This window comes from Staurois parvus, unplaced genomic scaffold (assembly GCF_062004578.1).
Source record: "Staurois parvus isolate SC_StPar_1 unplaced genomic scaffold, SC_StPar_1.0 ptg000502l, whole genome shotgun sequence".
In the NCBI taxonomy this organism is placed as follows: Eukaryota; Metazoa; Chordata; class Amphibia; order Anura; family Ranidae; genus Staurois; species Staurois parvus.
The window spans coordinates 405,480-426,910 of NW_028318298.1; the positions used below are offsets into that span (position 1 = coordinate 405,480).

General features: G+C 42.9%; 1 protein-coding gene across 1 annotated transcript in view; it reads right to left on the reverse strand.

Annotated features, from left to right (window-relative positions):
* TMEM17 (transmembrane protein 17) overlaps positions 1-21,431 on the reverse strand; it is a 151,058-nt gene that overhangs the window by 129,166 nt on the left and 461 nt on the right. The window lies entirely within an intron of this gene.

A 21,431-nucleotide genomic window follows, 5' to 3' on the forward strand; every position in this document is an offset into this window, starting at 1 on the left:
AGATGTCCCCCAAATGACCCCTTTTTGCACAGTAGACAGTCCGACGTACTTCATAAGAGGCATGGCGAGTTTTTTGAATTTGTATTTTTTTTGTCATAATTTTTCGGAAAATGACAAAATTTAAAAAATAATTTTCACTATTTTTTTTTACATACTGTCACCAGTGCAGTACAGCGTCATCATATAACTGGCATGGTGGTGATCAGGGACACTGACTGGTGACAGTATGAAAAAAAAATATATATAATTTTTTTTTTGATTATTTTTAATTTTATTAAATTTTGTTTTTTTTTTTTAAGATTTTTTTTTCATATTTCACTATGACCAAAGTAGTACAATGTTACCATATAACACTGTACTACTTTGGGGAAGTGATCAGTATTTTTTTGTATTTTTTTTTTACACAATTTTCTTATAGCAAAGAATTACTTTGCTATAAGCAAGCATTTACCTAAATGACATTGATTCATTCATGGGTTTTTTTTGGTGCTTAGCTGTGATTTGGCCACGGCTAATCACATGACACAGCTGGGCACACTAGTATATAATGGATGGCATGAATGAAGCCATCCATTGTATACAACTCTCATGTGACCTGCTGTGATTGGTCACAGCAGGTCACATGGTACCGGCAACGGGACCGGTAATCAGATCTGTCATCGGCCGTGTCCGAGGTACATGGCCGGTGACAGATCTCGCCGCTGCGCGGCTCTGCAGGCACGCAAACTGCGCATGCCCGGGAGGACGCCATATGGCATCCACCCGGAATGCTGAGGGATTTTGCCGGACGCCAAACCGCCATCGGCCGGGCGGCAGGAGGTTAAAGTGGTTGTAAACCTGTGCATATATCCAGTGAAGTGACCTGGCCTCAGGTGATACACAGATTAAATAAATCCTCCTGCATAAGTTGTACCTGTTTATCTACATATGTTCAACGTCCAGAATTTATAAGGCTTGTCTGATTCAGAAAATAGGGGCAAGAAAGCAGAAATTACATACTGCAGAGCTCAGTGAGGAAAACTCTAAGAAATGACTGGAGGAAAGGGACACCTTCCCCCTTTCACACAGCACACAGGAACAGAGCTAAGGCTGCCAATCACAGACTGTGTGCTGGAGGTCCCTCCCCCATTACCTCTTTTCTTTGGTGTCAGGAAAACCTGTCAGAAGTTATTCATGCTGATAGCAGAGGAAAGAAGCAGGAAACAGTAATTACACTTAGTGCTCCTAATTGAGATACACTCTAGAGCAGTGGTTCTCAACCTTCCTAATGCCGCAACCCTTTAATACAGTTCCTCATGTTGTGGTGACCCCCAACCATAAAATTATTTTCGTTTCCACTTCATAACTGTAATTTTGCAGTGGGAGGAGTAGTGCCACATCATTGGTGTCAGTGGGAGGAGTAGTGCCACATCACTGATGTCAGTGGGAGGAATAGTGTCCCATCGTTGGTATCAGTGGGAGGAATAGTGTCCCATCATTGGTATCAGTGGGAGGAATAGTGCCCCATTATTGGTGTCAGTGGGGGGGGGGGGATAGTGCCGCATCATTGATGTCAGTGTGTGGGGGGGGAATAGCGCCCCATCATTGGTGTCAGTGGGGGAGGGGATAGTGCCCCATCATTGGTGTCAGTGAGGAGGGAATAGTGCCTCATCATTGGTGTCAGTGGGGGGAGGAATAGTGCCCCATCAGTGTCAGTGGGGGGAGGAATAGTGCCCCATCGTTGGTGTCAGTGGGGGGAGGAATAGTGCCCCATCGTTGGTGTCAGTGGGGGGAGGAATAGTGCCCCATCGTTGGTGTCAGTGGGGGGAGGAATAGTGCCCCATCGTTGGTGTCAGTGGGGGGAGGAATAGTGCCCCATCGTTGGTGTCAGTGGGGGGAGGAATAGTGCCCCATCGTTGGTGTCAGTGGGGGGAAATAGTGCCCCATCATTGGTGTCCGTGGGAGGAATAGTGCCCCATCATTGGTGTCCGTGGGAGGAATAGTGCCCCATCATTGGTGTCAGTGGGGGGAAATAGTGCCCCATCATTGGTGTCCGTGGGAGGAATAGTGCCCCATCATTGGTATTAGTGACACCAATGATGGGGCACTATTCCTCCCACTGACACCAATGACACTTACCTTGCTGACCCCTGCTCCAGCCTGGGCTCACTCCCTCCCTCTCCCATCTACAGCCAGCATACCTGGCTGCAGCAGCACCATCTGCACGGTACAAACACTTACCGGTCAGCTGTCTTCCTTCTCCGGCCGCTCTCCTGTTCACTCGCTGCGGCAGCTCCCTCACTCGATCTTCGCGATGCCGCTCGGCTCCTCCTCTCCAAGCTTCACCTCCTTGCTGGTGATTGGCCGCCTGTGTGCCTCTCCTGAGCTACAGTTCCGGCGCCCAATCACCGGCGAGGAGGCGGAGCTGTTGAGTGATCCCAGGGGTGTAGCCAGATGACTGGGGCGGCATGTCATCCTGCCCACACATCGCGGTCCAGGGAAATGTGGGCGTATCTGCATGGGTGGACCAGCCTGGAGACGGATAGAGGAGCAATGTCTCGGTTCCTAAGACCATTGGAAATATGTATTTCCAATGGTCTTAGGCGACCACTGTGAAAGGGTCGTTCGACCTCCAAAGGGGTCGCGACCCACAGGTTGAGAACTGCTGCTCTAGAGGGATATGCTTTGTTCATATTTCATTCCTGATGTTTACAACCACTTTAATACTATTGCACAGAGAAGGTAAGTATATCATGTTTGTTATTTAAAAAACGACTTTACAAACACTTCAAGGTGTTTTATATACAGTATTAGTGTTGTATGTTATTATTTATACAACCCATAACTTGGTCTGAGTGTTGTAGCATTGGAGATGAGGGGTGTGTCTATAGCAATGCAAATACCAAGTTATTATTTGTATGCATTACTAATTGCTCAGTTAGCAATCTGAGGAGCCTGCTGTTATACTACTGGTATGTTGTGGCCTGGTAGAGAACATCTATAGCTCGCAGTGTTTGAAGATCCCACATATATGTTTCAGGCTACAACACAACCACACAAATTAACCCTGTTAAAGTAGAACTATAGGCAAAACGTGTTTTTTCATTTTGTATAGAGCAAGGGAGGGTTCTAACCCCTGTCAGGTTTTTTTGCCACCTGTGTCCCATTTGGGATATTTTTCTCAAAAGTGAGGGAATTCCTTGTAATCACCAGAATTAGTGTACCCATTGGAAAATTTTCCCTTTATTAGTGTTCTGGGGACATCCCAAAATGTTTGATCTTCTTTCATTTTCACTTTCAGTGATAACAGTAGACACATACTTGCCATACTGCTCACTGACTGGCCTGCCACTTCATACTGCTCACTAATCAACCTGCTGCTACATGCCATGCACTCCCATTTCTTACTGCCATGCACAACATGATTGTTTTTTTTGTTTGCTATTGCTATGATTATGAAGAAGAAATGAGGAGATTATTACAAATTTGGGTGTACTGACTGAGAAAGAAGCGAAATATCTTTTGATAAAACATCCTAAAATACCTACCATCTATTACCTACCAAAAATACATAAAAATAAAGAGAAACCACCTGGTAGGCCCATTGTGAGTGGGATTAATTCGCTATTTGCAAGGGTTGGTGAATATGTTGATACATTTCTACAAAGTATTGTTATGACAAATAAGGCTTTTTTAAGGGATAGTGGACATCTTATTAATATTCTTAAAGAATTACACAATGTGGATAACTGTATATTAGTGACCATAGATGTAGAATCATTATATACTAACATCAATCAGACTGATGGAATTAATGCTGTCAAATGGGCCCTTAAACAGAAATCACATTTAAAAAGAACGCAGAGAAAATTTATTGTTGAATTGCTAGAGTTGGCAATGAATAATAATTTCTTCTGGTATAATAACACCTTTTTTCAGCAATGTAAGGGAGTTGCCATGGGGGCTAAGTATGCTCCCAGTGTGGCAAATTTAGTAATGGATAAATGGGAGGAGGAAAGTATTTTTAATAAATGGCCAGAGATGGTGCTATACGGCAGGTATATAGATGATATTGTTATGGTATGGGATGGGTCCAAAGACAATCTTGATTCTTTTATGGAATATATTAATATGAACAAATATGGATTGAAATTCACCGTTATTAGTGACTTTCAACAAATAAATTTCTTGGATTTGATCTTATATAAATATAATGGTCAAATTCTTACTAAAACGTATTTCAAAGAAGTGGATAAAAACAGTTACATACCTATATCTAGTGGACACCATCCTAATTGGCTATACAGTACCCCAAGAAGTCAATTTACCAGAATAAAGAGAAATTGCAGCGATAATAAAGATTTTTTGGATCAAACCGATTTGTTAATTGAGAGGTTCATAGAGAAAGGGTATGAGAGGAGTTTCTTGGTCAAGGAAAGAGATTTGATAAATAACAGAGATAGGGAGATGTTTCTTACAAATAAAAAGACCCATTTGGGATTTGAAGAAAAAAATGTCCCTTTTATTACTAATTACAATATGCAATATAAGAACATTGAACAAATTTTTAAAAAATATTGGCCTATCCTACTAAAAGATGATATATTAAATAAGGTTATACCTAAGACACCTAAATTTATTTATAGGAAAGATAGGTCTTTAAAGGACGAGATTGGTCCATAATGTTATCGATCCCCCTAGAAAGATCGATCTGTTTCCAAATTTAAGAGGATTTTTTCCTTGTAGGAAGTGTAAAGTATGTAAGACGGTGAAAGATATAAATAATAAAAAAAGAAAATCATTTTGTTCTCCACTCTCCAAGAAAGAATATAATATTAATTCTTTAATTACATGTAATTCAACACATGTGATTTATGTTTTGGAGTGCCCGTGTCATTTTAAATATATTGGGAGAACTGGAAGATGTTTGAAAACCAGAATAGGTGAACATATAAGAAGTATAAAAACAGGCTTTGATAAACACAGTGTATCAAAACACTTTAAATTAGTACATAATTGTGATCCAAGTTTACTCACCTTTTATGGGATTGAGATGGTGAAACCCCATTGTAGGGGCTCTGATTTAGTTAATGAAATATCCAGAAAAGAAACGTTTTGGATTTATGAGTTAAATTCCTTACAGCCTTATTGGTTGAATATTGATATTGATCTGAATTGTTTTCTCACAAATTTTTGATTGTTATTTGTATATTTGATTGCCATTTTGGACATCAAATTGGCTATGTGATTTATTTTTATTTTATATTTATAATAAAGTATTTATTTTAATTATATGATTTTTGTATGGTTAGAGTTCCCCCCTTTTAAATGTGTACTTACCCTTTAAATCACTGCGGTGAAATTTTGAGATATGTTTTTGATAGGCCAGAGTTTCTTTTATTTGGACTGGCACTTTATTCTTATTTTTCATATTTATTTATCTGTATTTATTTTTAATATATATAAGGTTTAAAATTTTTTCCTTGCCCTTTGATGTTCAAAAGATTGTATTTGCTATATGGCTTTGTTATCTACGGACATCTGTCATCATTGGGGCGGCTTGCCGCTTGATTCTCCATTGATGACAGCTGATCATTCCCAATGCAGTGCATATTTATTGAGGTTGCTACGTCTCACATCCATCCGCTCCGTGAGCGCGTCGATGACGAAACGCGTAGGGCGGGGCTTGATTGATGTGACGTCATTACGTTTCCCAGCGATCTACTGCGCATGTGCCGCGTGGCTGGGTTCGTTTTCACTGTGATTCCTATATGCTGTTAACGGAGGTGTCGGCTGGGACACCCTTTGAGATAAGTGCAATGAGTGCATAATAAATGAAGCTGTTTTTTAACAATACTGCACCATGAAGTTTTTTTATTTCTTCCGAGTGTCTGGTATTACCCCTTTTGGATACGATTAAAGTGATCTTTTGGAGAAGTGGATTTCCTTAGTGGTATTTGATTATAGAGCATTGCTTCATTGAAATTGGTCTGCCTGGAGCTGGGTTCTGCAGAATATTACTCCCTGAAGACACATCCATGAATGGTTCATTACTCTGCTAATACCACCGCTCCCAGAGCAATATATGCTTCAGTTTTTTATAGCTCTGGTGAGTTTATTTAGTGCTTTTGGTGGTGGATTGTCACATTTTTTTGTGCACTTTTCTTTGGATTTGTATTACACATCTCAAATTCGGACTGTTCTTGGACACTTTTTTATATAAAAAAATTTTTTAAATATGTATTTATAAGTATTACTCACATGGATAATATCTTTATATTTTTCTTTGTTCACAGGTATATTGTAATATTTATTTACTAGCGCAAATTATTTTTGTGTTATATTGTATATCTTAGCCCAATAAATACAGCTCTCTTATTATATGCATAAAGAATGGCATTAGGTTAATGATATGCTTCTTTAAAACCACACGCATTTTAAATAAATGCTGCACCCCAAATTAAAGTACATTCTCCACCTACAATGGCTTGCTAGACACACAACAACATAGGTGTCTCTGGAATTATATTTTAAATGTTGACAACTATGTACATAATGGTTATATCAACTCCTTAACTGCCCCCTCTCAAAAAAGAATAAATTCACTTGAGCTAATCTTTTCTCATAGCTGATGTCCTCTATGTCTCTTATCAGTTTGGTTGCCCTCCAGTTCCCCAATGTCCTTTTGCGAATGGGTGCCTAAAACTGAACTGCATATTCTAGATGAGATGTTACCAATGATTAGTACAGGGGCAAAATTATGTCTGTCTATCTCTGGAGTCTATACCCAGTTTAATATAAGAAAGTATTTTTCTTGTTTTAAAAACTGTAGCTTGACATTATGTGCTATTATTAAGTGTATCATCTACCAGAACACCCAAAATCCTTCTCAACTAAAGATTCCCCCCCCCCCCCCCAGTTGTACTTCTCATAGAATGTATGCTGCATGCATATTTTCTAGCTCCAAGTATCTAACTTTACATTTATCAATATTAATTATCATTTGCCACATGGTTGCCCAAGCAAACAGTACATTAAGGTCAGCTTGTAAATTGGAGACATTTAACAAAAAACAGTATTTTACTGCATAGCTTGGTGACATCTGTAAACACAGAAATTGTACTTTTAATCCCAAACTCTATAACATTTAGAAATAGATTAAAATGTAAGAGTCCCAACATTGAACCTTGGAGTACACCACTTATACCCTTAGACTATTCAGAATATGAATCATTACTTTCTAAATACTGTCTTTTTGCAGGTTTTCGATCCATTCACAGACTGAATTTTTAAAGTTTATAAATGTTAACTCAGGCCCCTTTCACACAGGCAGACCGACTGGATCCGCCTGTCAGTTTTTTAGGCGGACCTGATCAGACCCTCCATTCTCCTCTATAGAACGAACACATCCAAACCGATCCACTAAAAACAGATGGATAGAGATCTATTCCCCTTCCATCTAGTGGATCGGATGGCAGTCGAGTGTAAACAGACTAAATCTTTAGTTATTTCCTCCAAAAAAGAAAGTAGATTTGTTTAACAGTTTCAGTCTTTTGTGAATCCATGCTGATTATTGCTTAAAATATTGTTTTCTACCAAAAGCTCGTTTTTTTTTGTTATCAAAGAATCATGTATCTTCTCTGACTATGAAAGTTAGCCCAGTAGTCCTTATCCCTTTTTAAATATAGGCACCACATTGGTCTTGTGTCAATCTAATGGTACTGAGTCAGTTATTAACCACTTCAATACTGGACAGTTTTACATCCTCCTTCCTGCCCAGGCCAATTTTCAGCTTTCCATACTCTCACATTTTAAATGACAATCATTCCGTCATGCAACACTGTACCCAAACAAAATGTTATAATTTTCTTGAGACAGATAAAGCTTTCTTTGTGTGGTAAAAAAGTTTCTATTATAAAATTTTGCAAATAAGTAATTTTTCTTCATAAATTTAGGCCGACATTTACATGGCTACATTTCTTTGGTAAATATAACCCAAACCAGTGTATATTATTTAGTCTGTGTGAAAGTAATAGAGTCTACAAGCTATGCTAAAAGCTTGATCAATCCAGATGTACTAAGTGCTATCTCATTTCTTGAGGTCTTAAAATGCCAGGACAGTATAAATACCCCCAAAATGACCCCCTTAGACAGTCCAAGGTATTTAGTAAGAGGCATGGTGAGTTTTTTGAAGTTGTAACTTTTTTCTCCCTCAATTCTTTTGAAAAAGGTTTTTTTTTTTCTTCACAAAATTGTCATATTAACAAGTTATTTCTCACACACAGCATAGGCATACTTGCAATTTCACAGCCTAGCCATATAGAGAGGCCATATAGCCAAGGAGCACCTTCAGCTGTTGTAGGGACATAAATTGCACATGTAATTTCCTGACTACCTATTACATTTTTGAAGGCCCTGGAGCACTAGCGCAACTTAAACACCCTCAAAATGACCACATTTTGGAATACAAACACCTCAATATATATTCTGTGAAGCATACAGTTGCAAGAAAAAGTATGTGAATCCCTTGGGATTATGTGGAGTTTTGCATGAATTGGGCATAAAATGTGCTCTGAACGTCATCTAAGTCACAACAATAGAAGAACACAGTCTGCTGAACATAATACTACACAAACATTAGATGTTGCCATGGTTTAATTGCACATAACATGTAAACATTCACAGTGCAGGGAGGAAAAAGTATGTAAACCTTTGGACTTAATAACAGGTTGACCCTCCTTTAGCAGCAATAACCTCAACCAAACATTTCCTGTAGTTGCAGATCAGACCTGCACAACGATCTGGAGTAATTTTGGACCACTCCTCTTCACAAAACGGTTTCAGTATAGCAACATTCTTGGGATGTCTGATGTGAATCGCTCTCTTAAGGTCATGCTACAGCATTTCAATCAGGTTGAGGTCAGGACTCTGACTGGGCCACTCTAGAAGGCGTATTCTGTGCTGTTGCAGCCATTGTTTTGTTGAATTACTTGTATGCTTTGGGTCATTGTCCTGTTGCATCACCCATCCTCTGCGGAGCTTCAGTTGGCGGACAGATGGTCATAAGTTTTCCTGCAAAATGTCTTGATGAACTCTGGAATTCATTTTCCCATCAATAACAACAATCCGTCCAGGCCCTGAGGCAGCAAAGCAGCCCCAAACCATGATGTTCCCTCCGCCATGTTTTACAGTGGGGATGAGGTTTTGATGTTGGTGTGCTGTGCCTTTTTTTCTCCACACATAGTGTTATGTGTTCTTCCCAAACAACTCAATCTTGGTTTCATCTGTCCACAGTATATTTTGCCAGTAGTGCTGTGGAACATCCAGGTGCTCTTTTGCAAACTTCAAACATGCTGCAATATTCTTTTTGGACAGCAATGGCTTCCTCCGTGGTGTCCTCCCATGTACTCCATTCTTGTTTAATGTTTTCCTTATTGTAGATGTAAAAATGTTAGCATGTGCCAGAGATTTCTGTAGGTCTTTAGCTGAAACTCTGGGATTCTTCTTTACCTCATGCAGCATTCTGCGCTGTGCTCTTGCAGTCATTTTTACAGGATGACCATGCCTAGGGAGAGTAGCAACAGTGCTAAACTTTCTCCATTTGTAGACAGTCAGTCATGGACACATGAACATCAAGGCTTTTGGAGATACTTTTGTAACCCTTTCCAGCTTCATGCAAGTCAACAATGCTTGATCGTAGGTCTTCTGAGAGCTCTTTTCTGCAAGGCATGGTTCACATCAGACAGTGCTTCTTGAAACCAGTAAACCCAAAACAGGTGTGTGTTTTTTAAGGGCAGGACAGCTGTCAGCAACACATCCAATATCATCACACTGATTGGAGTCAAGGTTGGCTCACTCCTGGCTCCAATTAGCTCTGGGAGAAGTCATTAAGCTAGGGCCTCACATACTTTTTCCTCCCTGCACTGTGAATGTTTACATGTCATGTGCAATTAAACCATGACAACATCTAATGTTTGTGTAGTATTATGTTCAGCAGACTGTGTTCTTCTATTGTTGTGACTTAGATGACGTTCAGAGCACATTTTATGCCCAATTCATGCAAAACTCCACATAATCCCAAGGGGTTCACATACGTTTTCTTGCAACTTGCATCATCTCTGTGCAGCACTTCTGGGACAGATCAGAGCTATACTGATTGGTCAGCACCGGCACAGAGTATAGCCTAGCATGAAGCCTAGAATACCTGTGGTGAGCCCCAGAAGAGGTACTAGATAGTGTTGGCTATTTGCAGCGAAGGGAGGGTAAGCATTTTGATGATGGTCTAATTATGCAGAGTTGAGGATGGGAAGTGACACGAATATGTTTAGATTAGAGATTATTTGCTGTTTTTTATTTTATTGTTACTGGGATATACCCTTAGCTGCTTCTTATTCCATGGGAATTATTTCTATTGACTCTCATGTGCAAGTACACCTTCTTGACAAATTATTTACGAACACCAAACATGGTAGGGGCATAGTTGTTTGTTGTCCTATCTGTATATGTATATATTGTTATAAGGTGTTTCATTGTACATTTATTTGTATATTTTTACACAGACTACTCCTAGGGTCTTTCTATTTGGTGGACCCTTAATAAATTGGCCTCATGACATGTATGTGATTTTAGGTAAGAATGTATTGTAAAATGAGAACTGTTGATGAACTGTTATATATTTTGTATTATAGATAAGGATCCATATTCATATAAATGATCTATTATTATGTATTATGTTTCATATCCATATACAATAATAGCATGTGGATCCTTTCCGTTTGGCCCACAGCCATTGTACCATATCCATATAAATTAAGAGCACGTGGATTCTGATGAAGTACAGGGATGGAAAAAGGGGAGTGTAGTAGGGAGGGAAGGGAGAAGTCCACATCTCAAGCTGTCGGTTTCTGTCTTCCCATGATGGGAATGCTAGTAGGGTAACTGGATAATATTTAAAATGAGTGTGATGAAGTTTATGACTTATAACATGAAAGGGTTAAATTCTCCAGCAAAAAGACATAAGATACTGAGGGAAATCCACCAATACTCCATGGATGTGGTGTTTATTCAAGAGACACATATAACTCATGACACAAATGTTAAGTTATATTCTAAGCACTATGCAATGTGGTATTACGCTGATTTCCCAGTTAAAAGAGCTAAAGGTGTAGCAATCGGGTTCTCAAGAAAAACTAATTTCATCCTAAGGGAAAGAATGGAGGACCCCGAGGGCCAGTTCCTATTTCTGAGGGGAAAGTTACAAGGAGTTGAATATACACTAGCTAATAATTATGGTCCAATAAAAATCTGGAGATGTTCCTGGAAGGTGTATTAGGGAAACTTTCTGAATTTAAAAAAGGTAGCCTGGTTGTGGCAGGAGACTTAAATATGTGTCTGGATCCTCAGTTGGATGCTTCTTCGTCTACGCAGAGAGAGGGGAGTAAGAAATCCAAATCACTGAAGAGATTATTATATAAGTGCCAACTGAGTGATACTTGGAGAGTAAAACTTCCAGGTGAAAGGGATTATACCTTCTTCTCTCCGGTACATGGTTCGTACTCAAGACTGGATTATATATTGATCGAGCATAGACAACTGGAGTCATTGGTGAGTTCCAACATAGAGGTTACGTCTATCTCTGATCATGCTCCTGTCACAATGCCACTACGGGTAGGAGGGAGACAGGACAAAATAAATATGGAGATTAAATGAGATGAGAAAAGGCTAAGGCAGGAAATTGTGCAATTTTTTAAGTGCAATGTGAACGAGGAGGTCTCGTTGGCTACAATTTGGGAGGCACATAAAGCATATATTAGGGGTATACTGATCTCAATAGGTGCAGAAAAAAAGAAAGAACGTGGGGAAAAAATAAAGAGGGTGTTGGAGGAGCTTTATAAATTAGAACAGTTACAAAAAAGAAGATAGGTACAGACGTTTATCAGAAGATAACTCTTAAAAGAACTAAAAGAGCTTATGGAACAGGAGTCAAGAAGGATATTTAACAGATTCTCAAAAGAAAGATATCAGTGGGGAATAGACCTGGAAAATATTTAATGAGGAAGCTTAAGGAAAAGAAATCTAAAAATTTTATAGAAAGAATTAAAGATTGTAAAGGAGAAATGGTGTACACCACCACTGATATCACTAATAGGTTCCATAAGTATTATAAAAGGCTGTACGACGTGAGCCCCAGAAATCAAAAAGCAACTGAGGACGGAAAGAAGAAAAATAGGCTGAAATATTCAAATGAAGTGGAGTTGTCAAGATTAGCACATGAAAAATTAGAGGCCCTATAGAGATCAATCACCCCGGAGGAAATTACCCTGGCCCTAAAATAACAGCTGCAGGAAAGAGTCCTGGCCCCGATGGTTACACTGTGGGATAGTTTAAAAGATCACCTTATTCCTAAAATGCGTGGTTATATGAACGCAATGGTGGAGGGACTAGAAACGAGGGAGGAGTCTTTGCAGGCACATATAACGATTATACTTAAAGAAGGGAAAGACAGCACACAGTGTGCCAGTTACAGGCCCATATCCTTATTAAATATTGACACCAAATTGTACGCTAAGGTACTGGCAACCAGAATGAAGGAGCGGATGTCAGATTGGATACACCTAGATCAAGTAGGGTTCAATCCAGGAAGAGAAGGGAGGGACAATGGTCTGACATCACTGCTCCTCCTACAAAGGGTAAAAAGAGAGAAATAACCGACAATATTCCTGTCGATAGATGCCGAAAAGGCTTTTGACGGGGTTAATTGGGGATTTATGTTTGATACATTAGAGGTCTTAGAAATAGGGCCTAAAATATTAAGGTGGATAAAAGGGCTTTATAACAGTCCGTCAGCAGCAATCAAGGTTAATGGATCCCTCTCTCAGTTCTTTAAAATGTATAATGGTACCAGGCAAGCATGTCCACGCTCTCCTTTGTTATTTGTACTGTCCCTGGAACCTGTCCTGGCGAGGATAAGAAAGTGTATAGCTATTAAAGGAATAAAAAGAAGGGAAGTGGAACATAAGGTGGCAGCATATGCGGACGACATGTTGTTTTACATCGCAAAGTCAAGAATAATGTTGCCTAACTTAATGAGATTGTTAAATCAGTACGGTGAGCTGTCAAATCTGAAAATAAACCCTGCAAAATCAGAGATTTTAAACTTCAATTTATCAAACTCAGAGGAGCTGAGTCTTCAAAAAAAAAAAAAGAGTTTCCATTCACTAGGAGGGGAAAGGATATAGGCTATTTGGGAGTAAAATTAACTCCTTCAATAAAAGGCCTATATCAGGCGAATTATATCCAATTAATAAACAAAAGAAAAGTCAAGCTGAGGAGACTGTCAAAAGCTGGAGCTTCTTGGACAGGTCGTATAACTCTTGGAGATAGTACCAAAAATTTTGTACAAGTTTTATATACTACCTGTACACCTTCCGGGATCATTTTTTGGGATAATTAAGAAGATGATACTCAAGTTTATTTGGGCAAATAAAAAAACGGGAATTAGTTATGAGGTATTGTGTAGAGCAAAAGGGAATGGGGTCCTGGGTTTGCCCAATATGAAGAAATACTACTTAGCGGTGATACTATCACGTATAATAGACTGGATATGTAATACACAAGAGAAAGATTGGGTGAATATGGAAGAGAATTTGGGTAGGGCACAGCTAGGGAAGATGTTGTGGATACCACATAATTTCCGCACATTAGATGTGAATATTAGTTCACTGAAAAAGATAGTTTTAAAAGTTTGGGATAGGTTGTATAGGCAAAAAGGATGGAGATATAACTCACTTATTACTCCCTTGGGGGGGAACGGAGTATTTCCCCCCAGGGAAGGATAACATTTCTGGGAAATGGCTTAAAGATTAAAATGCACATTTGAAGGAAATATTAAACAAAGGGAAATTGCACACCTTTTTAGATTTAAAGAAGAAAGATGATTTATTTTTCACATTAGATGAGTGTCGGTATTGTCAATTAAGTCACTTTGTCTCAGTGCTTCCACAACCATTGAGGACTGAGGGGGATCTGTATCCATTTGAAAAATTGGTAAACATAGCTACAGTTCCTAGACGAATTGCCTCTAAGATCTATAGGATTCTTATGGACATGGAGAGTGCCGATCCTCTTCGGTTCTTGGGAAAATGGAAATAGGAGCTTGGAACAAAATTGAATGAACAGCAAAAGAATAAAATATTCAAATTAACACATGGGGTGTTGAATATGAGCACAGTTGAGATGAATTATAAATGTATGGCGAGATGGTATATTACACCGAGTAAGGCGCATAAACAACATGTAGATGTTTCACCGTTGTGTTGGAGAGGTTGTGGGGAAAAGGGAACAATGGGACACATACAGTGGGGCAATAAAGTATTTAGTCTGCCACCAATTGTGCAAGTTCTCCCACTTAAAAAGATGAGAGAGGCCTGTAATTGGCATCATACGTAGACCTCAACTATGAGAGACAAAATGAGAAAAAAATCCAGACAATCACATTGGCTGATTTGGAAAGAATTTATTTGCAAATTATGGTGGAAAATAAGTATTTGGTCACCTACAAACAAGCAAGATTTCTGGCTCTCACAGACCTGTACCTTCTTCTTTAAGAGGCTCCTCTGTCCTGCACTCATTACCTGTATCAATGGCACCTGTTTGAACTTGTTATCAGTATAAAAGACACCTGTCCACAATCTCAAACAGTCACACTCCAAACTCCACTATGGTGAAGACCAAAGAGCTGTTGAAGGACACCAGAAACAAAATTGTAGACCTGCACCAGGCTGGGAAGACTGAATCTGCAAAAGGGCAAGCATCTTGGTGTGAACAAATCAACTGTGGGAGCAATATTAGAAAATGGAAGACATACAAGACCACTGATAATCTCCCTCGATCTGGGGCTCCACGCAAGATCTCACCCCATGGGGTCAAAATGATCACAAGAACGGTGAGCAAAAATCCCAGGACCACACGGGGGGACCTAGTGAATGACCTGCAGAGAGCTGGGACCAATGTAACAAAGGCTACCATCAGTAAGACACTACGCCGCCAGGGACTCAGATCCTGCAGTGCCAGACGTGTCCCCCTGCTTAAGCCAGTACATGTCCGGGCCCGTCTGAAGTTTGCTAGAGAGCATTTGGATGATCCAGAAGAGGATTGGGAGAATGTCATATGGTCAGATGAAACCAAAATAGAACTGTTTGGTAGAAACACAACTCGTCGTGTTTGGAGCAGAGAGAATGCGGAATTGCACCCAAAGAACACCATACCTACTGTGAAGCATGGAGGTGGCAACATCATGCTTTGGGGCTGTTTCTCCGCAAAGGGACTAGGACGACTGATCCATGTACAGGACAGAATGAATGGGGCCATGTATCGTGAGATTTTGAGTGCAAACCTCCTTCCATCAGCAAGGGCATTGAAGATGAAACGTGGCTGAGTCTTCCAATATGACAATGATCCCAAACATACCGCCCAGACAACAAAGGAGTGGCTTCGTAAGAAACATTTCAAGGTCCTGGAGTGGCCTAGCCAGTCTCCAGATCTCAACCCCATAGAAAACCTTTGGAGGGAGTTGAAAGTCCATGTTGCCCAACGACAGCCCCAAAATATCACTGCTCTAGAGGAGATCTGCATGGAGGAATGGGCCAACCTTGTGAAGACTTACAGGAAACGTTTGACCTCTGTCATTGCCAACAGAGGATATATAACAAAGTATTGAGATGAACTTTTGATATTGACCAAATACTTCTTTTCCACGCTGTGCCACAACACCCGAGGACACCGGCCTACAGCACCCACAGACTGCAACCAGCCAGCTGCGGCCCCAGCTGCCCACCACTCCCACTCCCCTCCTACGATTGGACACTGATGAACTCCGACATGGCATAACGGACTCTCCCCATCCTCACGTCCTGACTGGAACTTCCCTCCTCTCTGACCCGACCAGCACTCTGCTCTCCCTAGCATGCCACCTGCACTCCTCCTCCTTGTTCTCCTCTCCTCCATTCCCAAACTTGCCTCCCCCTACTCCCCCAAAACGACTCTACATTGCACCCTCACTCCTTCCTTCGCCCCTCTACGGCTCTCACCACCTCCTCCTGATACTCCACTCCCCCGCCGACCCACATGCCACCATCAACAGACCCACACGCTCCTGCTCATCACGTTCCCATGCCACCTTCCTCACCCTCCTCCTTCTCCTAACCGCCAGAGACATCTCCCCAAACACTGCCCCCCCATCTCCCCACTCCCTCTCTCGGCACCCCCCTACTCCCGCCAGCCCCCGCAACCCCCTCAACCTCATATCTGTCCCCCTCCTCCCTGCATCCACCCCTCCCCTCTCGGTTGCACTCCTGCACGCATATTCGGTTTGCAACAAGCTCACCGCCATCCACGACCTCTTTGTCTCCCACTCCCTCAACCTCCTAGCGGTCACCGAAACCTGGATCCAAGCCACTGACTCCACCTCCCCTGCAGCCCTCTCCTATGGAGGCCCCGTCCGAGGCGGAGGGGTCGGTATGCTCCTACCACTGCTGAGCACCTTCCAGGTCCTCCCTAACCCCCCATCCCTATCCTTCTCCTCCTTCGAGGCCCACTGCATCCGGCTCTTCTCTCCCACCCCCCTAAGGATTGCGGTAATCTATCGGCCTCCTGGTTCCGCATCCCCCTTCACTGGCTCCAAGATTGCCCAACGCATCAAATTCAAACTGCTAACTCTGACCTACAAAGCCATTCACAACGCCGCCCCAAACTACATAACCAACCTGATACCCAAATACTAACCTACCTGTGCCCTCCGCTCCTCACAGGGCCTCCTACTCTCTAGCTCCCTGGTCTCCTCCTCCCACGCCCGATTGCGGGACTTCTCTAGGACTTCCCCCATCCTCTGGAACTCCCTACCCCAATCCATCAGACTGTCACCTACCCTCCTCACCTTCAGGCACACCCTGAAAACCCTCCTCTTCAGGGAAGCCTACCCCAACCTCACCTAACACCTGACCTCACCTAACAACTAACCTCCTCCACTCCTCCCACCACTCCATCCCCCACAGCCATTTCCTCCTGTACCACTTTCCCCTCCCTCCTAGATTGTAAGCTCGAAAAAGCAGGGCCCTCAAACCCCTGGTGTATTGTATTGTTACTGTCTTGTCTCATGTTCTGTCCCCCTTGCTATTGTACAGCGCTGAGCAAACCCTTTGGCTCTATATAAATACTGTATAATAATAATAATAATTTGCAAATAAATTCTTTCCAAATCAGCCAATGTGATTGTCTGGATTTTTTTTCTCATTTTGTCTCTCATAGTTGAGGTCTACCTATGATGCCAATTACAGGCCTCTCTCATCTTTTTAAGTGGGAGAACTTGCACAATTGGTGGCTGACTAAATACTTTTTAGCCCCACTGTATGGTGGAACTGCTCGATAATACTTGGCTACTGGAAGGGAATAATACAACGCATTCAGGAAATATGTGGGATTACGGTCCAGAGAGATCCATGGATGTGTTTGTTTTATAAATCCAAGCCTTTAATAAACTTGTTTAGGAATAGGGTACTGTATCATTTAGTCATTGCGGCTAAGGGTTTGATCCCCAAATTTTGGCAGGTTCCAGAGCCACCAAGAGTAAAAGATTGGATAAACAGAGTGGAAAACTTCTATAGGATGGAGGAGTTATATCATATTGAAGTGGATAAATTAGATAAAATTTAACCAACTACTCCATGTTTTCCTAAATTTAAGACATCTAAAAAATATCTGAAATTGGTTGTAGTCTAGGTGAAATACATCAGAGGAAGTCTAACGGAGATCCCGAGAGAAAGAAAGGAAGTAGGAAGAAGGGTTATAGATATGGATAGAGACTCATGAGGGAGGATAAAATGGACGTAAGAGGTTGTGGACAGGGGTATGAAGAGGGTGGAAGGGTGGGATAGGGAAAAATGTGTTGCAAAGGGAACTTACAGCATGTATTGGCGATGTTCTTGTGATTTGTACTTTCGTCTTCTTTTTATGTAGGAAATGTTCTTTTTTGTACCAGGAAAATGTAATAAACACATAAAAAAAAAAAAAACCATCCCTGACCCTTTTCAAAAACGCAGCAGCCAAAACACATATAGATGTGAACTTAGGAAACCATGTTAAATGGATTTCAGTGTGTTTCTTCAAAATGCACTAAAAAACACATAGGTGTGAACAGGGCTTTTTTTCTAAGAGAATAGGTGCACAAACTCTCAACTTCTGAGTCACCCCTTGTCTCCTCCCCCTTACCCACCTGCGAGCACTGTTCCTTGGTTCCACTCCCTACCCACTTTCCAGTACTGCCCTTTTACAGCAGGGGTCTCCAAACTTTCTAAACAAAGGGCCGGTTTACTATCCCTCAGAATTTAGAAGGGTTGGAGTGGCCAGTGGGAGTAGAAAATGCCCCAGCATTAGTAGGAGTAAAAAAAATGACATAGTGCTTGTTGTCAGTGGAAGGTGGGGAATAGGAGGATAAGTGTCCAGGCAATGGTTTTAGTTGGAGGAACAGTGCCCCAACATTGGTATTAGTGGGAGGAATAGTGCCCCATCATTGGTATTAGTGGGAGGAATACTGGTCCATCATTGGTATTAGTAGGAGGAATAGTGCACCATCATTGGTATTAGTAGGAGGAATAGTGCACCATCATTGGTATCTGTGGGAGAAATAGTGTCCCAAGATTGGTATCAGTGGGAGGAATAGTGTCCCATCATTGGTATTAGTGGGAGGAATAGTGCCCCATCATTGATATTATTTGGAGGAATAGTGCCCCATCATTGGTGACAGCGGGAGGAATGGTGCCCCATCATTGGTGTTAGGGGGAGGAATGGTGCCCCATCATTGATGTCAGGGGGAGGAATGGTGCCCCAATATTGGTGTCAGGAGGAGGAATACTGCCCCTTCATTGGTGTCAGTGGGAGGAATAGTGCCCCATCATTGGTATCAGAGGAAGGAATAGTGCCCCATCCTTGGTATTTGTGGGAGGAATAGTGCCCCTTCCTTGGTATTAGTTGGAGGGATAGTATCTAATTGTTTATATCGGTAGAAGGAATTAAGAAGAGGTAGAGGAATTAGATAAGAAGAAAATCAATAAAATAGATCCCCTGCAGCCAGCAACACTAGATCCCCCACGTAACAATGGACCACCTGCAACAAAATAACCCACCTCCCAGAAACAATAGACCCACAGCAGCAACAACATATCTCCCTGCAGCCCGCAACAGACCCGTCCTTCAAACGTAGATCCCTCCCAGCAGCAATTGATCCCTTAGCAACATAAGACCCACCCTAGTAACAATAGATCCCCCACCAGCAACAATAGACCTCCCTGCAAAAATAGATCCACTAGCAACAATAGATCCCCCAGCAGCCAGCATCAATAAACATTGCAGAACACCCCAGCACCCCTTACCATTACATATGCTGGAGGTGCCGGAACTGCGGTATCCCAAGTTCCCTCTGAAAAAAGCCCTGGGTGTGAATCAAGCCTTCTATTTTAATTTGACCAAATATTACAATGGCTGCATATTGAAAAGGAAAGGTCATTTTTAATAACATTCAATTACAATTTGACTTGTGTAGCTATTGCTTATGGTATTCTATATTTATTTGCTATTTTATTTTTTAAGAAAGTGGATGTCACGGTCCACCCCCCTCCCCCCTTGTCTGCTGTCCCTTTGCTCCCTCTCCCTTTGATCCACCCCTCCCCCCTTGCAGATTCCTTGCGTCCTGCGCAGCCTACATCAAAGGCTGTGCAGGACAGGAGGAAATGCCCCTGTGGTGCGGGTAGCACCTCTCGGGCCCCCCCACCAGGAATCCCCGGCGCAGGCCGCCAAGGTGTCTCCGCGCATCCCCCCGGCAGGCACAGCGCAGGCAAGAGGCTTCCCACGCTCTGCGCTCGCCGGAGACAAAGGTCGCGCTCCCGAAAGCGCGGCCAGAGTCAGTGGGCGTGCCTCGTTGCAACGCTGGGCCGGCCGTTGCTGAGGCAACTGGGAAGCGTCCTGCACCGGCTTTAGAAGGCCGGCACGGGACCCAGTTTTGCGTGTGTGCTCATTCCCCACTCGGGACTGTGGCCAGGCCAGGCCAGACCCCACAGCCAAGACCCTGCCGAGCCCCTGCAAGCCTGCTGTGTCCCTGACAAGCTGACCGCTGTGTTAGTCCCCTGCACTAGAGAGAGAGAGAACAGCTGTTTGGAGGTCTGAGCTGAGGTCAGACCCCACAGCCAAGACCCCGCTGAGTCCCCATGAGCCTGCTGTTTTCCACGGAGAGCTGAACCCCGCTGAGTCCCCGTGAGCTTGCTGTTGTCCCTGGAAAGCTGTGTGAGGTCTGAGCTAAGACCCCACAGCCAAGACCCTGCGAGCCTACTGTTGTCCCCGGAAAGCTGAGTCCCCATGGGCCTGCTGTTGTCCCTGGAAAGCTGAGTCCCCATGGGCCTGCTGTTGTCCCTGGAAAGCTGAACCATGTCTGCTGACCGCTTTGTCCCTGGAAAGCTGTGTGAGGTCTGAGCTGATGTCAGACCCCACAGCCAAGACCCCGCTGAGTCCCCATGAGTCTGCTGTTGTCCCTGGAAAGCTGTGCGAGGTCTGAGCTGAGGTCAGACCCCACAGCCCAGACCCCACTGAGTCCCCGTGAGCCTGCTGTTGCCCCTGGAAAGCTGTGTGAGGCCTGAGCTGAGGTAAGACCCCATAGCCAAGACCCCGCTGAGTCCCTGTGAGCCTGCTGTTGTCCCTGGCAAGCTGAACCTTGTCTCCTGACTGCTTTGTCCCTGGAAAGCTGTGTGAGGTCCGAGCTGAGGTCAGACCCCACAGCCAAGACCCTGCTGAGTGCCATGAAGATCCCTGTCTGCTGACCGCTTTGTCCCTGGAAAGCTGTCCCTGTCTACTGACCGTGTTGTCCCTGGAAAGCTGTCCCTGTCTGCTGACCCCTTTGTCCCTGGAAAGCTGAGCCCCGTGAAGATCTCTGTCTGCTGACCGCTTTGTCCCTGGAAAGCTACCCCGTCTTCTGATCGAGTGTCCCTGGAAGTCACCTGCTGCTGAGTGTCTGCAAGCCGCCTACCGTGAGTGCCCAGATTACCCTTGCCTGAACTGCCCCTATTGTGTGCCAAGATTACTGCTACCTCAACTGCCCCATTGAGTGCCTGGATCAGTGCTGCCTGAACTGCCCCTATTGTGTGCCAGGATTAATACGTGTCCGTGGTATCGTAGATACCTGGACTGCCCCCGAGTGCTCGGGCCATTGCTACCTAGATTGCCCTATCGAGGACCGGATTACAATTATTTTGAGCTCCTCCCCTCTCTTCCCCTTTTTGGGTACCTGGACGCTACCTTCCTACCCTGATTGAGTGCCTTCCATAGTTCAATAAAGCTTTGTGTGTTTACCATCTTCTTTGAGTGTTCTGTCCTGCCTACGCTTTCGTCACAGTGGAGTTACCCCAGTAATT